Raw genomic sequence first — 27,692 nt, forward strand, 5'->3', positions numbered from 1 at the left:
AACAATGTTCAATAAATGGTGCAGTTCAATTAAAAATTCTTCAATAAATAATCCAATAAAAGAAAAATGTGGAGGTTAAAAATACTACAAAAAAACAATCCTTTAAAAAACAAGGTTAAAATGTTCATACAGGAAGCAATCTTAAAAAAAAAACAAAAAAAAAAAAACACCAACAACAAGCTCAGTGCTTCTTTCCCGTTACCATTAGCATCACACCTGCTTCTCCCGACTAGGCTTTGCAGCAGGCGAGACGCTCTCTCTGCAGCTGCCCTTTTCTATTCTCTAACACAGGTCTGGAGACCTCCCGATCCTGGCTTCGGTCTGGCACTCATCCCAGACCTGAGACTTGGACTTCTTGGTCTCCAGGACACCCACACCAAGGACTGCAACTCAAAGCCTCGCGACTCCCGCTGCCTTTCCGGTCTTCTGCGGCCAGTCGCCTTTCCCTGGTCACTCCCGCTACCCGATCGCTCAGCACAAGAGACTTCTAACTCCAACGCCTGGGTGTCGGCCTAACACCCAGCTTCCTCGCAGCTGCCCACGAGCGCTCGTTTACCCATACACTCCGTGTGACTCTCTTTCTCGCACCGCCTTGCTCATTCTCTCGCTTCCTGTAACCTCCGTCCTTTTCTTTATATGACCTTTCTTTCCTCTTCCCCTATCCGACTCTTTAATATTGCGAGGGGCCATAGCAGCTGCAGCACATTAGCCACGGGAACAATCACGGATGTGGGCAGTCCCTGCCTTTTCTCAACGAGCTGTGGACCCATAACACCACACTGTCCTGCTCCACTGAAAGACTGAGGAGATCGTTCCTCCCCCACACTATGCGACTCTTCAATTCCACCCAGGGGGATAAACATTAACATTATACAAAATTATTGTCTGTTATACCTGCATTTTTATCACTCTTTAATATTGTTCTTTACCAGTATGCTGCTGGAGTATGTGAATTTTCCTTTGGAATTAATAAAGTATCTATCACGGACAGGTTGAACTGGTTTCATAGTACAGAGGAGTATAAATAAATAAATAAATAAATAAATAAATAAATAAAGGGCAGAGCAGGCTCCTTCTTCTTCTTCTAGAAGACTGTGATCCTTTACAGTAGGTAGTGACCTCCTTCACATCTTCTACAACTCAGTGATGACCAGTGCCATTTTCTAAGTTATGATGTGCTGGGCCAGTAACATCACTTCAAGATAGGACCAGTTAATCAGCAAAGAACAAATTCAGTACTGGGACACAGTTTGGATGGATACTAAAATGTTGCCTTCAGTATCAATATCAGCTTTTGGACCTTAGTACTGGTACAGAACAGGTTCTGAAGTAAACAACTCCAAACCTCCACTCCGCCACAGTCTTACTCCATCCTCTCTGGTATGCCACACCAAAGCACCATTTTCCACCCGATACCCCTGAGGCCCCTATCATGTTGAAATATTACAGATGAGATGAGGTATTATTGCTTCATCTTGAAATCCTTATCACATCAAAGCATAAAATGGAGGGAGCAGGCATCTAAATGTGTAGATTCCTTTTGTGATGACTATGAAATGAACACTATAGCAGTTATTGTAAAACGAGTGTCGAGGAAAGGGGGAGGACGAAGGACTGAAAAGAAGGCCAACATTTACTGCCGGTAGTAAAAACGTCAAAATGCTGTTACTGTACTGTTTTAAATGTGAGTTTTTTGGTACTTTTCCAGTACTGGTATACAGCACATTCCTACTCTGAACCCCGTGGAGGGAACAGCGAAGGAGAGAATTAAAACAAAACTTTGTACCATTATTAACAATGTTACACATCCTCTCCTCAGCACACTTGGCATTGAGGATTTCAGCAAATTATTCAGAAATGTATGAAGAAACACTATTAGGTTCCATTATATTAGCAGCAATACACCTGTATAATGACTCATTGTGACTGCAACTGCCAAGTCAGAAGTCTTCTTTCTTTTTAATTCTATTCTGTTTGAGTCATTCTAGTGTGTGCATGTATAAGCATTTTAATTTATTTAATGAGCTTCTGTAAAAAGTCAAAATTCCCCCCTGGTAACAAAAAGGTTAGATCTTATATAAGGACTACTTTAATTAAAATTCTGTTCTGGATATTATGTATGGTGCACCACAGGAAACTCTTTTGGTCACCTTATTATTCTCAAGCTACAAGCTTCCAATAGGCCTGATTATTGCAAAACAATACAAATTACACCAGTTATGCAAACAATACATAAATGTATTTGTTAACAAAGCTGGAAGATCCAGATGGCCTAAATCCACTAACCCTGTATCTAATTAGCATCAACAAATAAATAAGCAATAAATGTCCTTAAAACAATGAAAAACCTGCAATTTTAATAATTGGAAGAAAACAAAAAAGTCAGGATCTTAGAAACAAACTAGACCATCTGACTTTACTAATAAGGCCAGAAGTTTAAAAAAAATCCTTGTGTCATTTTAGATTCAGAGCTAAATTCCAAATCCTATATTAAGCATATTACTAAGCCTGCATTATTTTACTTAAACACTGCACAAGTTGCACCTTTTATATTACTGCAAAATGCTGCAGTTAATCCATGGCTTTTGTCTTCAGATGTCTATATCATTGCAATGCAATCCAGTCAGGATTGCCAAAAGGGGATGGATGGATAGATGGATAGAGATATGTCAGTCACATTTAGTCTAAAAACATTTGCAAGAATTTCAATTTTAAAAAAGAAAATCTGAGCATCTCTTACCAGTGTTAGCATCATTACACTGGCTGCCCATGTTCTTTAGGATTAAAAAGAACTGGTGAGGCAGCTTTCTACTTTTAACCACCAAATTCTGGAATACTTTTCCAGTACAGTAATCCCTCGCTATATATCGCGCTTTGACTTTCGCGGTTTCACTCTATCGCGGATTTTAAATGTAAGCATATCTAAATATATATCACAGATTTTTCGCTGGTCACGGATTTCTGCGGACAATGGGTCTTTTAATTTATGCTACACGCTTCCTCAGTTTGTTTGCCCTGTTGATTTCATACAAGGGACGGTATTGGCGGATGGCTTAGAAGCTACCCAATCAGAGCATGTATTACATATTAACTAAAACTCCTCAATGCTATAAGATATGCATCCCTCGCGGAGCTTGATGGTTTGCTTGTCTCTGCCTCTCTCTCACCCTCTCTGACATTCTCTGCGCCTGACGGAGGGGCTGTGAGCAGAGGTGCCGTTTGCTTAAAAGATACTGACGCTCCTCTAAAAAAATGCCGCTTTATTGCGGTGCTCGGCATATTTAAAAGCACAAAAGCACACGTATTGATTTTTTGATTGTTGCTTTAATCTCGCTCTCTTTGACGTTCTCTGCGCCTGACGGAGGAGATGTGAGCAGAGGGGCGGTTTGCTTAGAAGATACGAACGCTCCTCTAAAAAATGCCGCGGCAAACTTAAAAGGACAAGTATTGATTTTTTGATTGTTTGCTTTTCTTTGCGAGCTCTCTCTCTCTCTGAAATTCTCTGTTCCTGAAGAGAAGATCTATTTGCATTCTTTTAATTGTGAGAAAGAACTGTCATCTCTGTCTTGTCATGGAGGACAGTTTAAACTTTTGACTAAAGGGTGTTATTTCATGTCTAGAGGGCTCTAATAATGTTAACAGTGTGGGAGAGTTTATAAGGGCTTAAAATATATAAAAATAACTACACAAACATATGGTTTCTACTTCGCGGATTTTCGTCTATCGCGGGGGTTCTGGAATGCAACCCCCGCGATCGAGGAGGGATTACTGTATACATTCGCTGTGCCAGTAAAAGTTAAACACTTTTAATTTATATATATATAAAAAAAAAAAACCTTTTCAATCATACTTTCTTGATCATGTAAGAAATTTCTTGCATCACTAGCATTTCTTCAATGGGTTTGGGGAGAACTTAGTATTTTCTTAAAATACAATTATATTTGCCATTTTATGGACTGGTCAATCAGTACGTTTGTGTGTTTTCTGTTTTGTTTGTGCTGCAGTATGTGAAGTTCCCCTTGGGGATTAATAAAGTATCTATCTATCTTACTGCTTTGTGGTACTTCGTGGTGGTGTTGTGTGCCACTGCCCCTGGCCTAAGTATGCTGTAACCATTTGCAATGCCGGGAAACTGACGATAACTCTACCACAGTATCCAGTTACTGGTGACACATTCATGGACTGTAGAATGCAGTGGGCAGTCTTTTGGCCTTTGAAACCCAAAGGTTATTTTCTCCAACATCCTGACAACTGGAATTTTAATGTTTCTGTCCTCCCTGGCTATCCAGCCATAATTTGTTTTAAGCTGAATAATAAGATTCCCTATTGCTATATGTAAATAACTGTTCTTTAGTTTATAAATTCTTTGCAATTTTATTCAGCCATTATTTGAAGTACTTTGAAGTATGTATACAATTGTGCTTTAAATACATAAATCAATGTTGTTCCTGGTGTCTAGTGTTCCATTACAATGAGATTTGATATGACTTGCTCTGGGTAACACAATCAATATAAGGCAGCTTCATTGACTGAGATTTTACATAGACCCTTTCCATAATGAATATCAACTGAAAACACTTTTCAGGTATAGTCTAATACAGTGCTTTACAACCCAGATGTTGGTTATTGTAGGACACGTTGCTTTAATATTTTATCGAGCCACAAACTGCAGATTAGTTGTGCACAGCCAAGGAGAAATTTTGCTCCTGCATATTACAAAACTGAAACGACGGATATGTCCAATCACGGACAGATTAAAATCTATTGCATACCACAATGCTTCAATTAAAGCCTACTCTGACCTCTTCTAATTTTATATCAACCCAACAAGCATCATCACAAAAAACTGAACCAAACAAAGTTCAAAGAATATACAATCTATATTTTGGAGGTGTAGATTTAGTTTTAACTTAAAGTGCTGTGAGAAACACTTATTGTGCGTGATCTGCAGTGAGGTACTTGCAATGAAAGCAGAAAGCCTTCCAAACTATTAAGATATTTGGAAACAAAGCACCTTTCTCATAGATGTAAATTGTTGGGACTTTTCTATATTTGCAAAAAAAATGTGATGAGTGTGCTTACATTGCATCTTGTTGCACATTGAACTAACAAAAATAGGAAAGCTCACACAATTGCAGAACAGTTCAGCACTTTAGCCACTACTAATTCAACTGTAAAGCCATAACAAATGTAAGTGACACAATTCATTTTGCTCCAATTACCTTCACTTTTTCAGAATATCATCATAGGCAAATGAAGAAAGAATCATCCATAGTCACACAGTAAATGAGACAAGAACAGGTAGCCTTGCACATACCAGTCTAAAACCCTATCTACTGAGGTACAACACAAGAAACAAAAATAAACAAAACTCCAAAAAAAAAAAAAAAAAAGTTACTCTAAAATTACTCGCAGAAAAGATTATAATTAAGGTGCAATAGTTAAAACTGTTTATTTAGATGTTGTGTGGGCGACACAGGAACACACAACCTGTAATGATCACAGGGAACTTAGACGGCATGGGTGAGGCAAAGCCAACCTCACAACTGTAGGTACAAAACAAAGGTGTGCCTAAGAAAAACACTGGGTGGTAACAACAGTATTCACTTTTCTTAAGGTTGCCAAATTTTTTTTCCGTCACTCCAACTGGTAGCTAGAAGCCACACCGTGGAATTACCAGTTTCAGGAGTTTGGGTTCAACTTGGCCCACCACACACAAAGATGGATTTAGCAAATATCCATCAACAGGTCCATGGCAACATGGCCACATTTTACTGGTTGGTAGAGCCAAACAATGTGTATTGGGAAGCACATTTCATAAGTGAATTCCAAGGCCTGATAATCACAAGTGTGATTAGTGGTCAGTGGTGTCAGGAGAATTCAAAATAATAATCATGTCAAAGGTTTGGAATTGAGTGCGCGAGTAGGTTTCATTCAGTGGTTAACTGGTGTAATCGGCCAATAATGCCGTATACACGTGTGAAGGTGGGCAGAATGGTCAGATGTCTCAACTGTGCCTCTGATGGAGCAGTGTGTCACACCAATTAAACAGGCAATATAAAGAAGTCTGCACAGAGCAGAGAATAGGAGAACAAAGAGACAAAAATTAAAGAGGGTGGAGGTTAATGGACGATGAGAAAGGCAGGAGCAAGAAAGCTAGTACAAGAGGAGGAAGCAAGTGGATGGGAATGTGAGCCCTGGGAAAGAAGCATTTGGCCGACGCTCAAGGGGGCTCCTGATGACCATGCAAGCAGGAGTAACAAGATTACTCTGGAAGGACTCTCCCGCAAGGCCGAGAAATGCAGTAGGAGTTCAAAGTACTGGAGGCTCAGTGGCGCCCTGTGGAACGCCATGGGATAGGAGGCAGGGACACAAACAGGAACTGAGGGCTATCTGTGCTTTATGGATGACAGCTTAACTGTGCTGTGAGACCTGAAAAGGGTAAGCCAGGGAAACGTCATTTTTAAAGAGATATGTACCAGGGTGCTTGCATTTTAAAGGAAAGCTTTCTGTAATACTTTACCCTCGTTTTTACAGATATTTACTTAGATCTATATTTTTAACTCTACTTGGACAAGGACGATTTCATGGATTATTTATTTATGGAAGAATTTGAAGCACTAGACTGTTTTGGACTGTTTTTAAATAAAGGCACAAATCACTTGTTTGTACCAACCCCCTGGCTTAAAATGTGTGTGTACCCTCATCTGCCCAGCTCAACTCGGTATATGACTATCGAAGATCCAGATTCAAGAGGCTTCTGGACACAACAGGGAACGTGGAGCTGACCCAGACCATCACAACATGATAGTTGGATTTGACCCTCCCTCCCCCATCTTCTCTGCTTGCCATATGTTTTTGCCACACCTCCAAGTCTTCCATTACATTAAACACAGAAAGTCGAAACCACATCATTTTTGGACAATACAAGTGTTTCTTGAAGATGCTCATCATGTGTCATCTGTTAAAAAGGACCAAGCCGTTGTTTAAAAGCATTGGGACTTTGTTCAGCTGACAGGTGAAAATCTGATTCAAGGACAGACATGATGAACTCGAACCTGTTTATGCCAAATCAAGGTGGTAGCATGCTGGCTTTAATGCTGGCAGCCTTGAGCACAAGTCAGGAAATAACCCTGGATGGGGCACACACAAGCAAGAGATCCATACTCACTTAAAACTGGGGCCAATCTAGAACAGGGTTGGATCAATACCAAAATTTTTTACTTCAATGTTGATACCAGCTTCTAATCCTCAGTGCCCATACCAAAACAAGTTGTAAAGAAAATAACGGATAACACCAAACCCCAAGTTTTACACCAGGATCCCAGTTATGCTACACCATCACACCATACTATGCACTGCTTCCCTCTGGATAGACTTAGACTTAGAGCAATAAGGAAGGGGTGGGGTAGCAACACCCTTGTATAGTTCTGCTCACGTTGAAGCAATCAGGGCAAGGGCATTTTTATTTGGCAGGTTATGAAATGGACATTTTTCCACAACTGCAAAGGCAAGTGTCAAGGGAAGGGAGGAGGGCAGGGAAGGGAATTGAGAGGACAGCTGACATTTTAAAATTGGGCTTTTTCGGTATTCTTCCAGTACCGATATATAGTACTGTGAAGCTCAGTATATTGGTATAACAGTATACCATTAACCTCAGTATATTGATATACCAGTATACCCATAATCTACAATCTTCCAATAACCTTCATGCAAAAGAAGTTGGAGTATGCAGAGTACACACAGAGACAAGGAGAGCACGTGAACTCCACCAAGACAACAACCACGAATGATTCTGAATCCAAGAAAGCTGGATCTTTCAAGCAGCTAAAATGCTAGTATGTTCTTCCAGGATAGCCGTTACTGTACAGAATTAACATTTTCTTTTTGGTCATGCAATATTCTTTCATTTTCTCAAAAATGGTTGAAAGGAGGAATTTCACCACAGCAAAAGTTTCTACTCGGTCATAAGCTGCTGACATTTAAAACATCAAACATTACAGGAAAGCAAATGGATACAAATGCTCAGCTACAATCATGGAAATTACCACACATCTCATGTTTGGATTGCTTCTGCTTAAGGATACACCTCCCCATTAAATACTGTATGTTTATTCAGTGTCATATTACTTTGAACTCCATATCAATGTGCTATCATCACCACAATTACAGTGCAGGCAGAACTTTCGAGATGACATACATGAAAGGCACTTTATAAAACAGATGCATTGCTTTGTTTTTGGACCGTAAAAAACTATACATGTAACTTAATATGTCTTATAATAGCTGGGTTCTCAATTCAAGTGTTCTTTATTTCATCAAAGGCATATATACAAGTACAGAGTGGGACAAAAGTACATGCCTTCAGGCTCTGTGTGTTAACTCAAGACAGCAAAAAAGTGTCACGCATTTTATAACACAAGAAATTACTTTAGATGTTATTAAGCAAAATTACTATACTAACCCATTTCAAAAAAACAGAATATAAGCAGAATTAATGATTACAAGGGAAAAAAAAAATTAATGTACGTCAACAATTCTGCTGCAGTTAGTGGAAGCATTAGGGAGCCTGACAGCTTGTAGATAGAGGCTGTTAAGCGGGCTGGTTGAGCGGTCATGGATACTGCATTATCTTTTACCAGATGGAAGGAGGAGAGAAAAAGAAAAAACACACAACACTTGTGAGGAGAGAATGAAATCAGCCACAATACTGGATGCTTTACAGAGACAGCATTTATTAAATAAAGCTGTCTTGGAGGGAAGGCAGAGATGCAATAATCATGTGCTTAGCATGTTCTCACAAATCCTCTGTAGCATCTATCGTTCATTAATACTGCATTCCCGAACCACATGTTCAGCATGTTCTCTGAAACTCGCCTGTAAAATGTGGTACAGATGGTTTGAGGAAATGCAAGGTTGTTTTCCTCAGCCTTCTCAGAAAGTAAAGCCATTGTTGAGTTTTTTTGTTTTTTTTTTAGCAACAGAAGAAGAGTTATGGCTCCAGGTGATGCCCTAAAGGCAATAATCAATTCTTTGGCCATATGCCATATGGTTGGGTCCCACCTCCACTTCTTCCATTTGATTAGACACAGAAAGCCTAAACCATACCATTTTGTACAATACAAGTGCTTCTTGAAAATGCTCATCACTTGTCATTCCACAATGAGATAAGAGATTGTTTTCTGTGCACCAGCTTGTCAGGAGTTTAATCTCTCCTCTGTAAGTAAGATGGACAGGGCAGGAGAAAGAACACAGTCCTAAGGTGTACCAGAAGCGAGTGTGAACATCTGAACAGACAGCATGAGGGAAGGAAATCTGAAATCCAGTTACATAGTGGAATTTTCAAGCATTCTCTTCAGAGTTTCAATGAATAGTACACTTATTCTTTTTTCTTCAAATGAGAAGGGCTAAGAAGGAGGGCAATAAAAATGTCATCAGCAGTGAACCAATTTTGCCAATCTGCATACTAGAGAGGGTTAAAGTAACTGGAAAACTTAGGCTTAATGTATGACATAACTATTACCTCAAACCAGTTCAGGATGACAGAAGTAAATGCAATCAGAAGATAGACCTTTAAGCATGTTTCTTACTGTTGCACAGGAACAATAGTGATGATGTTAAACACACTTGGGAAGAGAAGCTTGGCGGAGTAATGTGTTAACAATATCTGTAAAGGCATCGACTAAATGAATATCACACTCTCAGGTTAGAATTAGCTGTTTGGAGGGGTCACCCGCTTTGAAGGCAAACATCCTAGATTTCAGCAGAGATTCCGATTGTCTCTTACTGTGACGTGTATAAAAGGCAGTCACAATTTATGCACTTACTAATGTAAGTTAACACAGATGCAGCATATCCCTCTAAGTTTATGGATTAGTCATAAATTGCAGCCACTTTAAACACATATTATTCCGTGCACTCAAGGTCACCCTGAAGTGATGAAATGGATGCCTCCAGCCACACTTTAAAAAGGCCTGGTTCATTTCAGCAGCGATTTATATATAGGAAATGGTATAAGAAAATATCATCTGAGTCACTGCCTTCTATGTACATTGTATATTTGTATAAACTGTATTCTGAGATCATTAAGATAATGAAGTCTAAAATTTTTAAGTAAGGCAGATATACTTGTTAATCATAGCAACAGAGAATGGGCAACATAAGAAATTTGACAAACAAGTTGAGGCCATTCAATCCATCAAGCATGTTCAGCTGTCCAATATCTTATCCACATCCTTTTTTTAAAGCATGTTAAATTTTTTGCTTGAACTGTTTGGTCACTATGGTTTCTTACAGATTCCCACAACTCTTGACTAAAGAAGACCTAAATGCACATCACCTGCTTTTATGGGTGTCCGAGTATATGATTCACTGTAAGCTACGAATTCTAAAATTTTAATTATACCACTCTGTACACATGACAGTAATGACCCTGTGTGAACTAACATAAGACACTGAATGGACCAAGTATGCAATGGCTACTAGAACCATGAAACAACTGGCAGACTAAAATGTGAAAACAACGGCTCAGGGGTCCCATGACATACAGAGATGGCAATACATGTGCAGCTCTGTGCTTTATAGTCCATGGATCTATCATTGTGATCATAAGATCTTTTAAAGTTCATTAATGCACAAAACAGAATTTAATGTATTTCATAAAGTGCCTTTCTAAGGAAAAAACAATTCCAGGACATTCAGCATATACAGTACTGGTGAAACATTCACACAATTAGAGTAAAGGCAAATGTTTTGGACAGCATTTGGCATGAAAGGCAGTACAAACAAACCTAACATATAGCATCTTTTCATGGTGGACACTATTCAAAGGGTAGACAACACGTATAGTTTAATTATTCTCACAAATGAGCTTACGTACAGTGGTATAATTCATACAATTAACGCAGTGCATTTAGAGTCAAAGCAGCACTTCTAGGTAGTACTTTCGCTGAAAGAAGCCTCTTTCTACATAACCTGAAAAGCTTTACTGCACGAGTCATTCGCACATTGGACTTAAACATTAGTCCAAGCAACAATTATTAACATTTCTTTCTATGAAAAGCACTACACTTACTGTAAAAAATGTAACTTCACATGGCACTTTCCAATGATGAATACCATCTAAAACTGGATTATATACATCAAGATTCAAAAAACAACTCTGGACCAGTTCTCTGTATTCAAGGTAGTGTCCAGAGAAGCTTCCATTACATCAGTTGTATGAAACCTTTGCCTAGTGAATATTATTCATTTGTAGATTTATGCAATTGAATATATTCAGATCTCCAACAGCAATTCTGCTCAGTGTTCTACATTATGTGCAAGGAAATCATTTCAATATCAATTCATTTCCAAAGCTCCTTTTTATGGTGAACACCTTCCAAAGGTGCTTAATTTTGTTTCATTCACACATCACATTTATGTACATTTGGAGCTCAAAGAAACATTTTTGAATATTACTCTACATGAAAAGAACTATAGGGCACAAACAAACCTTTTGTATATAGTGCCTGCTTTTCCATTGTGGACAATTTCTAAAGGTGCTTAAATATTATTGAGGACCACACTGTACCAGCTAGAATTTCTGCAGGTCTCGCATATATTGCAAACTTAATGAAGGAAGACTATCTTACACTCAACTTGGCAAAGATGGACCCAAGTCATCCATCTATTCAGTAACCCAACTCTGCTCGATTTGGTTCTTTACTGCCAAAGCCTGTGATGTTATTTATGAAGGACTAAATGGTTTTATAAAACACAACAAATTTTCGGATTTGGCCGTGTTTCCGGTCAGTTTCATGAAGGTTCATATATGGGTTTAGGGTTTAAGAACAAACCCGGCCAGTGAAATGTACAGTTTTTCATATAAAAGAAAATGCTTTACATTTTATAACTATTTAACATACTCATTATTTACAACAAAAATAATAATAATAATAAAACTAAGATATTTTTAAAAGTAATGTACCTCAACACTGCTGGCAGGAGAAGCCTACAAAGATTACAGGACGAGTTAGGACTGATAAATTAAACCCAAGAGTATAGCACCTTTCCTTTACTAATATACACTGATAACAATGAAAATTCGTACATACGTTTAAAAAAAAAAGTTAATTGTCACACAGAGAACAAATTGTAACAAAACTGATTTCACCTACAAGAAAACTTTAATCGTAGCTGACAAAAACTGGGTTATACTATGCGGATTATATCCTTCAGTATTATACACAATCCCAAGGTGCTGGACAGTCACAGTAGTTCTTTACATTTTTTTTTATTTTCAGAAAGTAGATATGAAAGGCAGTATATAAATTATAATTGACTTTACTTTATATGGTGCTTTTTATGTTAAGTATTGAATTTTGTTGTGTGCAAGTGTGCCCTGTGATGGACTTAGTTTCCACCTTGTATACAGTGCTGTCAGAAGAGATGTCAGTCACCCAATGACCTAGATAAGCAAGTTAGAAAAATGGATAGACTATCCATGGATGATTGCCAGTCACAGCACTGTGGTTTTCAGATTTCTATCATATTTTGACCGTGTGCTTTATTGGTCAATGCCATAACACCTAGGCCACAAAGCTGGAGAAAACATTTTTCCTGCCATAAAGAATGATTCATGGATTATGAGCAGAATGCATCCCTCATGTAGTTATTGATGAAAAAGGATTGACAAAGAAATGGCATCCTGTCTCCACTCAGTAATGATTTTGTAAATTGACACACAAGAGAAAATGAAACCTTCATCACACATTGCTTTTAAACTGAAACTGATAAAAGTCAGGAAGTAACAACTCTATTTTCGTTCTACCTGGTATGTCAGGTGCAGACATGTCCCACAGTGTATTCCCTCAAGTTTTCTTTATGTTATATAGAATCTTGCAGGCATTACTTAATAACCAGAACACATGTGAGAAACAAGGAAAAATGCAGCCTCAAGCAAAAAAACAAAACACAAATAAATAAAAATGAAATTAATGCAGCTGACACATGACTGACTCGGAAACGCAGCTGTTATTATCCCTCTTTTTAAGGCAATTCCTTAAACTTTTAAGCCCAAGTAATATAGCTTAAATAAACTCATTTAACACATACAGTACATGCATTACATAACATTATCAAACCTGTTTGAGTCAATTCAGTGTACAGAGGAGCTGGAGCATGCCATGGTAGAATTGGGGAGAAAGAAGGAACCCCCCCGACGGAGCACCAGGACCTATTCATACAACCCCAAACTCAGTCACATTAGAATCACCAATTAACCACACAGGCACATCATTACAATTTGGCAGGAAAATAAATGCAGCTGTGAAAAAATTATTGTGATACTAGAAAAATTTGCAAAGTCACAGCACTGTAAATAATTGAGAGCAAATATGCTCCAAAATGAACAAATTATGTCCCTTAAAGTATAAAGGAATAGGAAAAAAAAATGTCTTTCAGATTATTACTAATATTAATCATAACTTATTAGGTATAGCTGTTGTGTTAGCAATTCTGGCTTTGACAAGGCAGTCCCATCTAATCTTACATAACCTTCCACTTCCCTATCACTAGGGATATCAATCAATCAAACTATCAATAGGAATTCGCCAGGCAAATACAGTAGAGCACTTTAAAACACTGCTGAAAACACATTACTTTAACATGGCCTTTTTATAACTTCACTTTAACTTAATACTGATACTCTGTATGTTCAATTCTTCATAATAACTATTCATGGTGGCTCTAAAATCCGTACTGACCCCTACTCTCTCTTCTGTTTCTTTTTCCGGTTTCTTTGTGGTGGCGGCCTGCGCCACCACCACCTACTCAAAGCATCATGATGCTCCAACATTGATGGACTGAAAGCCAGAAGTCTACGTGACCATCATCATCAGGTCCTTCCATGAAAATATGATGATTTATGTTAGGTAGAATGCCCAGAGGGGACTGGGCGGTCTCTTGGTCTGGAACCCCTACAGATTTTATTTTTTCTCCAGCCTTTGGAGTTTTTTTGTTTTTTCTGTCCACCCTGGCCATCGGACCTTACTCTTATTCTATGTTAATTAATGTTGACTTATGTTTATCTTTTATTGTGTCTTCTAATTCTCTATTCATTTTGTAAAGCACTTTGAGCTACATTTTTTTGTATGAATATGTGCTATATAAATAAATGTTGATTGATTGATTGATTACATTTTTTTCTGCACTGACTACCAAAATACTTTTGATCATAAAATGGAGCACTTTGCTGCACAGCAGACTAAAGCAAAACAAGAACAGTAACATCACAATCATATCTATAACTTTTAAAAAGGTCTATTTATCAACTAATGAGAAATGGAAGTTAAATTGGCTTGATATAGAAAAGCATTCTGGTAAAACACCTCAATCAAATTAAAAGACTTGCATAAAAACAGAAAAATGCGGCTTTTCTGCACTAATCGACAATCAACCTTGCATCATATGTCTGCATATGCTAAGTCAGGGGTACCCAACCCAACCCAACCCCCTGGTCCGTGGCCCACTACCGGGCCGCGGCCATCTGACAGCCGGGCTGCGAGACTCAGTGTAGGGCTACAGCACAAAGGCTGCCACCTTCACTAAGGACACTTTTCAGAACACTAGGCGGACGAGAGAGTATTACAACAAAGTATTTTTATGTTTCTGACAGTTTCCCCATATGATACGAGTCTATAGAAATCTTGTTACTACAAAGTACATTCAGCAGCAGATACTTTCATTGCAACAAAGTGACCTTGAAATGCTTGAATGAATCATCCATAGAGCAGTTAGTTCTGTGGTCGCAGCTCAGTTGTGCACATTTGCACAATGAGCCTCAAACAGAAACATTGTAAAAAAAAAAAAGTTCTTTCTTCGAACTTTCCTCGTATTGTTTTTTTGCAATTTTTGTTATCTGTGGTTTTCAGTGATACCTTTTGCTTATTGCTCGTCAACATTTGAAAAACATCCATCGGAATTTAAGTCATTGTTACCCTCCTATAGAAACGGCAGACATGAAAAAACGATAACAGTGTTAATGTTTGTGATGTGCAAACTGTTGGAATGACAAATGCAATGCATATCACTTTGTTATATGCAAAAAAGAAAAATCTCGGGTTGCAAAACGTATGCGAACTGCTGCATTTGAAGATGGCGAAAAAGCCATTTTTATGTGGTTCAGTGATGCTCCTTCAAGAAACATTCCTATTAATGCGGCACTCATTCAAGAAAATGTGTGGTTTTTAAACTGTCCTGGGACCTCTGTCAACGGAACAACACGCTGTGAGCCTGCTGTTTCCCTCCTCCGGCAATGGACAAACAATCTTACACAGATGCTGCAATCGCACTTCGGGATGCACTTCAGTGTGACGTTCCCGTTGGGGATCCCAAAATAGTTCAGAAACCTCACAATACGAAGAAGAAAAAGGGGATTATTCAGCTTCTGATTGACCACTGTGCTTTCCACAACATACTTCCACATTCAGATAATGTTTGCGTTAAAGTCCTCCCACCCAATTGCACAGTAGTGCTTCAGCCATTGGGTTTGGGCATCATTCGCACCCTGAAAGTGTATTATTGCAAGGAAATGCCGAGAAAAATTCTCGTCAGCATAACTTGTAGGGAGGAGAAGTTTAAAATTAACACGAAAGAAACTATTGAATCTGCTTCCATTTCCAACATCCTATCTTTGTGAGGCGGCATTTTCTGCAATGACAGCAACTGAATATAAGCAACACACTTCGCATGTCACGGTCTTCCATCGTCCCCAGATGGAACCTTCTGGTTGCAGGAAAACAAGTTCAGGGCTCCCACTGATTCTGCATTATGGTAAGCTGTATAATTTCTATTATGATATTATAACTTAATAATAGAAATGTAATGTAAATTGTGTAAAAAACTGCCCTACAAAAAATCTATCCCCCCCACGGTCCCTGAAAAAATCTGCTTCTAGTAAAGCAGTCCTTGGTGTCAAAAAGGTTGGGGACCACTGTGCTAAGTGACAGGCAGATAGTGTGGCATACGTTTATTGACTTGGAACTTCAATGAATGAAGCTGGGTGTTCAAATCTAGCTAGACCCTGTGTGACCATAAGCAAATCATTTCACCTGCCACTGCTCCAACTGAAAAAAAACAAAAGAAATGCAACAAATTGCACCTCAAAAGTACCTCCTGGATAAAGGTGTCAGCCTATTGAGAAGTAATAATAAAGTCACTATCTCTCTCAGATGATGTTTTTGAATGAGTTAATTTAGAAAGTTTTTAGCTAAAATGTTACTTTAGGAAAACCAAAGCAGAGACGTACTGTATGTCAGTGATTCTAAAAGTGTGGTCATCTGACTGCCTGTCTTCCACAAGATAACAGTCGTATCATTTTATAATAATTACTCAGGATGGACGGATAGACCATCTGTCCCAAAGGGGAAATTAAAACTTTCTAGAAGCTCAAGAAAAAAAACAAAAAAACAATATACAAAACAAAACACAACCACCACCCACACACACACACGTAACTTCTGGCTTGAATAAGAGAGGTGTTTCTACTGTGAATCACAGAGCTTGTAGGTGAAAGTTGTGGTCAAATCTGCTCAGTTTTGCTGCAGGTTTACTTTAGAAGTATTGACATTCAAACAGAACAAGACCAGCTTGTTGTGTCCACAAATCCAAAATGTTAATTCAAGTTTATTTATTCTGGTGTCCCCTAGTTAAGTCAACAGCATTCAAGGGTCAAAATGATTCATTCATTTATTACAATATTAGTGAATCATTTCTATTCCTAAGTTAATAAGCACTATTCAGAATGATGTAACATACTGCATCTACCTATATAGTAAGTAGTAGGGTGTTGTACTGTGTTAGTTAGCCATTATGAATGTAGTCAAAAGTCAAGCACAGTGACACCTTTTATTGGCTAAGTAAAAGGATTACAATATCCAAGCTTTCGAGGCAACTCGGGCCCCTTCTTCAAGCAAGATGTAAAAAGTTGTCACTTTCCTTGACTTTTCACTACCTACGTAGTAACAAAGACAAATGCAGCCAGTATTTAAAAAGCTGGATAACACATTTTAGTTTTAAACGTAATGTGCTTGCTTTTTAATTATTACTCATTCACTCACTTTGAAGCCACCTCCTGCCTTTTCCATTCCATCGAAATGTATCAGGTGAAAATTGTCCAGTACTGAAGCAGCCACTCTAATAAGATGTTTAAGCTGCTTCTCCGCAATAAAAAATTGCCACGGTACCTGCACTGATTGTGACTTGCCATGACATATACAAGTGCATTAAACTTATTTAAACGTGATTGAACATTCCTCATTTACAGAGGCAGGCAAGTCAGAGTACTTTCTACCATACTTTTAAGATGTCTAAGGCTGCAGCACTGTCATGGAGATAGTCACAGTTTCTCTAGCTCAAAACAATTCTAGGATAAAGCAGCTTTTGAAAATAATTAATAGGTAGCTTGAAGAATGTGTTGCAACAGCCAAAACCATGGACTTCCAGAGGCTGCACCATGCGGCAGCCTTTACAGAAACTTTTTAAATACCTTAATGTTTTAAAGTAATAATTATTGTTAATTAATGATGTTGCTTTGTTAGTAATGTTAAGATACAGCTTCTGACTTGTTAGCATATTTTTTGAATGATTTTTAAACTAAACTGAAGAGATGCTGCTCTTAATGTAAACACGTGCACCGGCCCACCTCAACAACCAACTTGAGAAATGTCACACACTGAGCTTAAATGATCTGATGGCTGCCTACATCTATAATACACAAGAATATAAGAGACTCTGAGGAATGGAAAGTTAGATCCATTACACATTACCACTATCACCTCCTAAAGAGCCTCATTATGCCCTAAAATAAGAGCTGTTCATCTGAAAATGAAAAAGGGTGAATACCAAGAGCAAGGATAAAAGTTACAAGCTCATCTGAAGACAGAAGAGGTGAAGACCTGGTGCCTCATGTATAAACTGTGTGTATGCCCGTTTCCATGCTCATGTCGAAATGTATAAAAAAAACTAAATTCGGTGTAACACTATGCACATTTTCACGGCAACCTCACACCATGCGTACACATATTACAATTTGGTTTTGTAAACAGGCGGCACCTAGCGTCAAAGCAGTGCGGTTTCTTTGTGGTTTCCCTTTCTTTTTTTACAATTGCATCCATGACGTTGCCTTTATCAAATACACCGAAATTAACTGCATAGCGTTTACAAATTTAAGGCATACAATAGTAAACATTCTGTAACAATATAATGGCGTATGGAATGACCAAATTATTCCAACTGCCTCCTTTAGCATTGTTTGAAGACATCGCAAACGGTAGAATTAAAAAAAAGAATGCATATTTAGAGAACACACTGATTTCTTGTCCCATGATGATGACTGGCTTCTAAGTCGATTTCGATTTCCAACAGCTATCCTCTTAGAGCGGTGTGCTGAACTGGCACCGCCTTTACAAAGGCAGTCTTTGAGGAATTGTGCTCTAACTGCTCCTTTACAAGTTCTGTCCATCCTAGGGTTTTTAGCCACAGGAGCTTTTCAATGTGAACTAGCTGACAGATCGCATATTTCTCAGTCAGCACCATGCCAGCTGTATAGGATGGTATTATCTGCTTGTCATCCAGATATACAAGCTTTCCTTATACATTGGTTGAACAGCAAACATCACAGCACACTTCACAGCAACGTCCAGTTTTCCAAATGTAACTGGAGTGGTCAACTGCACGCACTTTGCTATAAAGGTACCTTCAGAAAATTAATTTGCTTATGTGAAGAGAAAGTATTTCCTCTCTATTAATATGCAAATGATTTGTGATGCAAAAATACAATACTGCGTCTCTTTAATGTGGTGGCGAGACATCCAAGTGTATCATCAATAATTGCAGCAGCTCGCTGCTCAAACGGTGCGAGCCCCGGAATTCCGCTACCTCCTCCAGTGGTGCTGACACTAACCTTTTCACATCGACTTTGTGTCTGCGTGACTTCTTAGCTTGAACTTTTGAATGCCTCTGCCACACTGTGCCACTTCTATCAATTTCCTTTTGTTGCTTGTATCACTGCTTAAACCAACAAATAGTACATTTTTCCTTGCCTCCACTTGACTGAGCAGAACCTCCATTTCACATTCACTGAAATTCTTTTTCACATGTGCTCTTGTCTTTTTTAACAAAACACTGAATGGAAGGGGATATTTTTATTGCATTGCATATTCAAATATTCAAAATTCTGGGAGGATTCAGGATGGGGCTGTAGGCTCGTGAATGGGGTTAAAATTCACATTATTTGGGATTTATAAAAGGAAAGTGCAAAGAACTTTGATTAGATAGTTTTTTCCATATGCCACCTTTCAGAGTTAGTTGTAAAAAAGGGGTAATACGAGACCCCCAGAGGGATGATAAAAGTAAGGCGGAAAGAATTTAGATCTGGTCTGACTTCATATAATGAGAAGTGTTCTGTTGTTTTCATGCAAGTTGTTTGAGCTGTTATCTTTCAAAGTAACTTAAAGAAAGATTTGGTACTGTGGAGAAGTGGCTTATGCCTCTTTTTTTTCTTATTTTAATGCTAGCTGAGTTTTATCAGACTGAGTGGAAAAAGCAGATGGGGCAATGGAGATTTTTTTATTAATGTGTGATGCTGAAGACTGAAGTACAAGACAATTAAAGCTTATGCAAAAAGACAAATTTCCCCTTGGGGACTAATACAGAGTACAAAAAAAAAAAAACAACATTTGAGATAAAGACTTTGAAATACAGGCTGAAATTGTCCATGTCACTACCTAGGAAGATATGTTATATCATACTGTCTGACAGAAATGATTCACTCTAAACCACATCTTTTTGATGAATCATTCTGTCCATGTTCCATTCGTGGACACTACAGACTGAACCTGCTCTATCCAAATACTGTATTAATGACTTAATATAAACCTGGGGCAGAATATGAGCAGGTCTGACCTTATATTACTGCCACCTACAACCCTGTTATTGACAGTAGCAGCTCTCTAACTAAAACCAAAAGTTTTTATTTTACAATTTTTATTGTAACATTTTAAAATTTTCCTTGGAGACAAATACAATCTAATCTAATCTAAAACCACCTTTCCAGTTGTGTGTGTGCTCCATTTGGCTAAACTTTGTTTTGGATGTCAGCGACCTGGCACAAACCTAAAAAAAAAATATGGAAAACATTTTTTTCCTAGCTTGCAACACATACTCTTTCTTTTTGTTCAATTAGCTTGCATCACCATTTCTGATTTGTGATTACATCAGGCTGGTGTTTCCTTACAGAATATGTATGCACTGTATATTACAGTAACTTTAGTTTCACCAACTGAAATATGTGGCTTTGAAAATGCAAATACAGCAATTATTGATTTGACTTTTGGTATTTTGGCATACTGCATATTCTTTAATAAGGGAATGGGGTAAATTTAATAAAGGATTACACTAAGAAGTGACTGTGGATGGTAGGTGCACCACTGTATCTATGACTTTAGCAAACTGGCCCTCAGTCTGAAACACTAAGTACCAGTTGTATGAAACAGGTTCTCTTTTCACTGGGTCAATATAAGACTTATTCCTTAGTTTATGACAAAACAATTATAACTATGCAAAGCTTAATTTGAGTTTTTAAAATAAGAAAACAAAGAAATAATGTGGTTAAATTGTCCTTTTCTCTACAGTCATTAAGATCAAATTAGTCACAATCACCGTTCTAAAAGGTAAAGTGTTATTTTTTACATTTTGGAAAATGCCGTTATTTATTTATAAAATGCCACTGGATTTTGGTCATCAAAGCAAACGTATTCTTTGTTCTTCAAAATAAATAAAGACTGATCTGGGGGCACTTGAACTCAGATCCCCAAAGTTGAGAGGATGAGGCACTAACTACTGTGCCGCTAGCAAGAAGTGTCAAAAATCACCTTTTAAAACCATCATTTCCTTCCCTGAAAAGTCCACATGGCTTTCACAGTAATGACGGCCTGTTATCCCAGCAGTAACAAAGAACAATCAAATACTGGCAGGCAATGTGGACTAGAAATAATAAAAATCTAAATCCCAAGGCTGCTATACAGTATAAAATAAAGGTGTGGGGTCAATTAAAAGAATAAAAAAAAATATATATATATATATATATATATATATATATATATATATATATATATATATAAAAGATGCATATACACCACTAGAGAAAAGACAACAAGAAGGCAAACGGCCATTACCATGGCTGCAGCTTTTCATTTCTACTGTTCTAAATTAAACGTTAAAGGCCACCTTCAATTGAAATCCTCCACACAGTCAAACAAGAGCCTGCTCAAGGACAAAGGCTTTATTTCATTTTTCTTCCATCTGCTGGAGCGGATCCATTTATCTGATTGTACAGAGTAGGAGTTCAGCCTTGTTTCATCCACAGATCTGAGAAAATGGACACTGACCAAGCAGCTCCACTTCAACTTGAATTGTCACTCCTCTTCACTTTAGGAACATTAGGAAGAAAGACTGGACACACAGCACACTGATTCAATTTACATTTATCAGTTAATCAACGGATATTATATTATGTGACTTCTAGTCATTGAGTATGTTATGCTGCATTCCATTTACCTTGAAAGATGTTGGAGCTGGGAATGATGTCACACCCGAGTTAACTGATTTCCAGTAAAAAAAATCTGGAAACCAATATGGATGTATCCCGGAAAACCTTTGTTGTTCTTGCACCATTGTAATAAACAGCAATTGATAACAATGCATTATGCAGTATTTTGAACATTCAATCATTAGAGCAACCTGTCCACGGATAGATGTTGGACACTACTGTGTGTACGACTGATTAAATGAGACAAGTGCTAATAAACAGTATAATGCTACTTCTTTCACCAAAGTCTTTGGTGTACTTGGATTGATGTCATAATCTGAAGTCAGATAAACTCAGACTTGATAGATCAGCCTCAATTTCTGACTTGCAAATTCTGACTTCAGGAGTGCTCCAGTTCAAAATTCCACTTTTCACTTCAAACAGATTGCATCATTGGACTTGCTGACATGCTAAATGTGGCCAGTAATTTTTAGTCAACTGCATGCCAACCGTCCAGCAAACTCTCATGCTTGCACTTTTTTGTGACAGCGAGTAACATGCTGCCTGGTGGAGCCGGTGCTGTATAAAATATTAGCAGGTATGACAATCTCTGCCCTTTTTTTTTTTCACTCAGTTGTGATACATAAAACATGAGAAATTACATGGAAAAGCTTTTCTTCTGTTTGTGAGGTCTAAACCAAAAATGTTTGTATTCCTCATGTATAAATTATACTTCCAGATGAGCATTTGTTGATTGTCAGCTCTCATAAACAAAGAGCCTGCCACTACAACCAATCACAAAATTGAACCTGTTTGATTTGGTTAGAGTGAGTTGTTGAGTATGTCACAGAAGATGACAGATCTCCACAGGAGTGCATCACCAAATGCTTCTGACCCTGTAAGATTATGCAAATGGGGGCTATGACTGAAAATCTCTGGAGGTTGTCTCATTTGACATGGCCATAACATGAACTAGTTGAGCAGTATATGGGTCTGTGTTGGTATTCTGGAAGGTCGCCGGTTCAAATCCCCATTACTGCCAAAAGAGATCCTACCCTGCTGGGCCTTTGAACAAGGCCGTTAATTTTCTCCAGGGGTGCTGCACAATGGCAGACCCTGCACTCTGACCCCAAGGGGTAAGTGAAAACTGACAAATTCCTAACACAAGAAACTGTATAAGGTAAAATAAAAGGACAAAACATAAAATAAATGGCCGACCAAAATAAAATGCTCAGGAAGACCACCATAAAAGAAACTTTCAATCTAGACACAGCTTAACTGTATTGCTTTTGTTTTGACGGTTTTTGTTTAATAAGAAAAAGAAACTGAACCCCTAAGGTGCTTAATTTTTATTTTCCATTGACAAGACTGAATTAAATCACTCTCTGTGTTCCAAAATACAAAATGCCATTATGTACATTTTTGAAAAAAATCCTTATTTATAAAAATACCCCTGGATTTTAAATTAGAAAAGACAAAAAAAAAAATTGACTCCTAAAAAAATTATTCCCTTCCGTGCCACATTAAAAACAGAGCTTAATCTGGTTGGCACTTTATCTCTGATCACAGAAGTTGAGAGGATGAAGCAAACACCAGCTCTCATTTTTCTTTAAGTAGGTGGCATAATGCTCAGTATTGCAGTATAACAAACTAGCCAACCCGCGGCATAGCATACGCCGCATAATCAGGCCGCTTTTTAAATGATTTTTAAGTACAGAGGAAAAAACAAACATTTGAAAAATCCGTAATTTAATAAAACACCAAGAAAAGTAACATTGCAACAATGCACACTACGAACCAACATACAATTGTCCGTGACTGAAAACCGGAGGAGCGCCGTCGCACTTTCTCCTTCCAAAGCGAAGGACGGGGTTGAACGGCGCTCGTTCAGTACACACTGCCCGCTTATGTGCCCGCCCCAACTCCCTACCTGAGTCGCTTTCGTCTGTGTACAGTCCACACGCACCTGTGAGTTACGTTGACTGTTAATTTTCCAAACACCGCCTCAGTCGGTTTCCACGTTGATTTTTCATTGTTCTTTGCGGTTCCAGCTGCTTTTTTTTTATATATAATCCACCAAGTCACCCGACCATGGGGGGCTTTACAAAGGGCAGGGACGTAAACAGTGCGAGCGTATGACCCGCACGTACTGGGAACTTCTCGTTCGTGGGGAACAACTGGAAGCCACGGTCTCCATCACGAATAGGGTTCAACGGCCTCCCCGCGCCGGGTAGACACGGGTAGACCGGGTTGATCCATTCAGTGTAGCGCGCGTGCAGTACCGGACATACAAGTGCATTACAGACCTGTTAATGCTCAATCTCACGTGGCTGAAAGCCACTTGTCCCGCTTAAGAATTTGGACGCCAAACGCTGTTGGGTCGTGTAACTATTTACCAGGGGGGAATCTCGTTCGTTTTCGGAAATAACCAGCCAAATCGCTCCACCAACTAAGAACTGCCATGCACCACCACCCACAGAATCAAGAAAGAGCTATCAATCTGTCAATCCTGTCCGTGTCCGGGCTGGGTGAGGTCTCCTGCGTTGAGTCAAATGAAGCGAAAGGCTCCACACCTGGTGGTGCCCTTCCGTCAATTCCTTTAAGTTTCAGCTTTGTAACCATACTCCCCCCTGAACCCAAAGACTTTGGTTACCCGGCGGGTCATGGGAATGACGCCGCCGGATCGCCTGTTGCTGGGCCTGCATTGGTGAAGCAGGTGAGACGGTAATGAAACAGAGGCACAGGGCTTATTGGTTTTTAAAGACTGCCTCCTTCATTGGGTTTTAACCAATGCACGGAACGAACCAACACACAATCGTCCATGCGGCGCTCAGGGTGGAACGGGAAGTGAGGAGAAGGACATCCACTTCGCTCCCTCCGTCATGCTAGTCTGCTGATTTCTCGTCCAGTATGCGCTGCCTGCTCATGTGCCCACCTCCAACTCGTCACTCGAGTCGTTGTCGTCTTTGTACAGTCCAGATGCACCTGTGACTCACGTAGACTTTTCATTGCTCTGTGCGGTTTTGGCTGCCTTTCTATATATAATCCACTAAGACACCCGACCACGGTGGTAGTGAGGTTGGGAGGGGGGTGTGTACAAAGTGCAGGAGTATCTACGAAGATGCATGTTTGTCGCGGATGCGAATTGCTGTATGTAGTGTGTAAAACAGTTTGCTATGGTGCACGCGGTCATGCGTCGTAATCAAAACTTCGTTTTTAAAGACTGCTCACTTCATTGTGTTTTAACCTCAGTTGTAAAGCAACGTTTTAAGGATCCCATGGGATACCCTCGCAAACAGTTTTACGCCGCATATGGCGATTCACCTCAGCGAGAAACATGCCTCTATTAACAGTCAATGTGGGTCGGAGCTGCATGTGACCTCTACGACAGACGAATATAAATGACGCTGGTTTTTCTGTATCGTTGCGTCCGAGTTGGTGAGCGTGGCTCCGAGTTGTCGTCGTATCCAATGGTCTTGGAGTTGGTGGGCGTGGCTCCTTCCTGCTGGATTGTGCCATAGGTGTCTCACTTGTTGGCGGCTTAGTGAATCCACGCCCCGCTTTCCATGGTTGTCTTGCCTTAGTGAATTATTATATATATATATATATCTATATATCTTCTGTGTTTTATATCCCACAAGTCACTGTTGTCGGTTTGTAGTCTGTATATCTTCCATGAGTCCACCTGGGTTTTCACCCACATCTCTAAAGACGTGTGTTAGGATGACCACTAATTCTAAATTGGCCCTTTGTGAGTGCAATGTGCCCTGTGATTTACTGACAGCTCCTCTACCCCTTTCCTGTGCCCAGTTCTGGTGGGTCAGGCTCCATCACACCAACTTTATTGCTTGGAGTGGGCTGGTACTTTATTAAGGACACTTTTTCTTTTGGTACTCCATACCAGAATTTCTTACAACCTATTGGTACTACTACAATGCAACAGGTTTTTGACAAGCAGCAATCTCCTGCAAAATGTAGCAAGGAGGAATGGGGGTCTCCTAATTGAAATCTATATCTACTAGCTCAGAAATGTTTAACTTTTTGGTGCTTCCATGCTACATTTGGGGGCCCACAGCAGTCCTGCCAAGATTGATGTTCATAAATAAATAAAAGCCAGACTTTAAAGACTGCTTTAAACTATCTCAAATAGTTTTCAAATATTAATCAAAATGTTCTTCAACTGCTCCACAGTAATCCAATATGAATGTAACTGCACAATAGAAAAGAAATACAGAAATAAAGGAAAACAGTAGTCCTTAAAAAAAAAAAAAAAAAAAAACAGCAGCTGAAACCGTGTCTCATTGTACTCCCACTGGAGATTTCACTCCTATCTCGTCCACCCTAACACATTCTCCTCTTCCATGTCTACTGCCTGCTTCAAATTGAGTCTCCCTCTGCTTATATAAATGCCTGACATAATCTCACCCTCTCATACCCCACCCACCTCTTTGGGTTGATTCATGCCAGAACATGCATCACAACTGAGGGATTCTTGTGAAAACCGACTTCTTAAGAGGTTACTACTCTCTGTCACCCCTCCGTCCCCAACAAGAGGTTTGCACAGTGTGTGTGTGTCTCTCTCTCTCTCTGGTCCAAGTTGCTAACAAAAATGTTTATTAAAACTAAAAATAATGTACCATCATGTTAATAATGGTTCTAGAAGCTGTCAGACTAATGCAGACAAATACAATGACAAACAGGAATGTTAATTATCAAAAATTAAAATAAACGTATCTGACATTTCATTTCAGTGTTTACTAATATTAATCAATATGGAAAGCTATTGTATCAGAGTTGTCAATGTTAAGGAATCTTCATCCTTCTTTAAAAAAAATAACAGGGAGAAGCAGAACTCTGCAGCCAAGACTCAGACTCCGCTTTCACACTGACTTATTATTTTGCTCTATGTTTTGACCTGAAGTAGTATGTAACCCGTGAAAACTTCTTTTGGCTTTGACTAATATGGCGAGATTTTTAAGAACCCGGCAACCCCCGACTGCACGGTGCTCTGAAACAAGCAGGAATTGATTTTCTGCTGTCCGTTCAACTGCAGGTTTGGCATCTCTCCTCCACAATGAAGCTGGCAATCTGTTCCTTTAATCTGACGAACTGAGCGAATGCAGGATTACTGAAAATATTACTGCTTGCTTGCTAGCTGTGTTTGTGTGTATTGATGTGACAGTTCCCCTTTGAATAAAATGCACAAGACTGTTCCGTCTTTACAACAACAAAGCTGATTATCTTCGAATCCTGGACTCCCCTCCTTCTCTCCTATGCATGTCTGTGACCCACACATTACAATATATAATTCGGTACTTTTTTTTTTTAACATATTGAATTTATAAGCAATTTTTTATTCCATGTCAAACCACACTACCGTTACTCTGTTACAAATAATTTTAAAAACTTAAAACAAGAAAAATTTAAAAAAGATGCACAACCATACAACAAACTATCAGTAATCACTAGTTACCATTGCAAAATGCTGGGACAAGTTCGTCGATCTTGGATGATACAGACTGGGAGATCTTACCCGCTGGTCGTGGTATTAAGTGCACACGCTTCGTACACCAAAATGGGGGCGCTGCTGGAAGCCTGTATCATATTCACAATGGGGCGCGTGCTACGGCCACCGAGAGGGGCATACACCACCCTCACGCCGCCAAGTTCATCGAAGTTAATAACACCGAATACCCGTTATGGACAATGAGGGGGGGGGGACGTCCATCCACCCCTCCTAGTACTCCAAAAGGTTTAAGATGAAAAGGCTGGGAACCCTTGAATTAGCTGATATAAGTACGCACCCTCTCAACCCTCCTAACCAGACTAAAGAAGTCAACACAAGTATCGCACTTCCTTCAACCACTGAATTAAATGGATTGGAGAATTTTATTTTGCGGCAAGCTAATTATACCAAGTACCTCCAAATTAGAGGAGCGACAACCGGAATAAAATAACCAATTAAAACTGAGAACTGACCTCCTGCGGAGAAATCGGTTGTACGTGAAATCTGCGGCCCCTAAAGTTACAGAACTTCCAAAGTCGGGTAACCGGGGCCGTAAGCCCAACCTTTACTGCACATTGGCCTCGACAGCAAACACCATTTAGTGTTAACTTCTAGTTT

General features: G+C 39.0%; 1 protein-coding gene across 3 annotated transcripts in view; it reads right to left on the reverse strand.

Moving 5' to 3' along the window:
- LOC120525023 (phospholipid scramblase 2-like) overlaps window positions 1-27,692 on the reverse strand; it is a 114,794-nt gene that overhangs the window by 86,372 nt on the left and 730 nt on the right. The gene's annotated exons all lie outside the window — the stretch shown is intronic.

Source organism: Polypterus senegalus, chromosome 3 (genome assembly GCF_016835505.1).
Source record: "Polypterus senegalus isolate Bchr_013 chromosome 3, ASM1683550v1, whole genome shotgun sequence".
Classification (NCBI taxonomy): Eukaryota; Metazoa; Chordata; class Cladistia; order Polypteriformes; family Polypteridae; genus Polypterus; species Polypterus senegalus.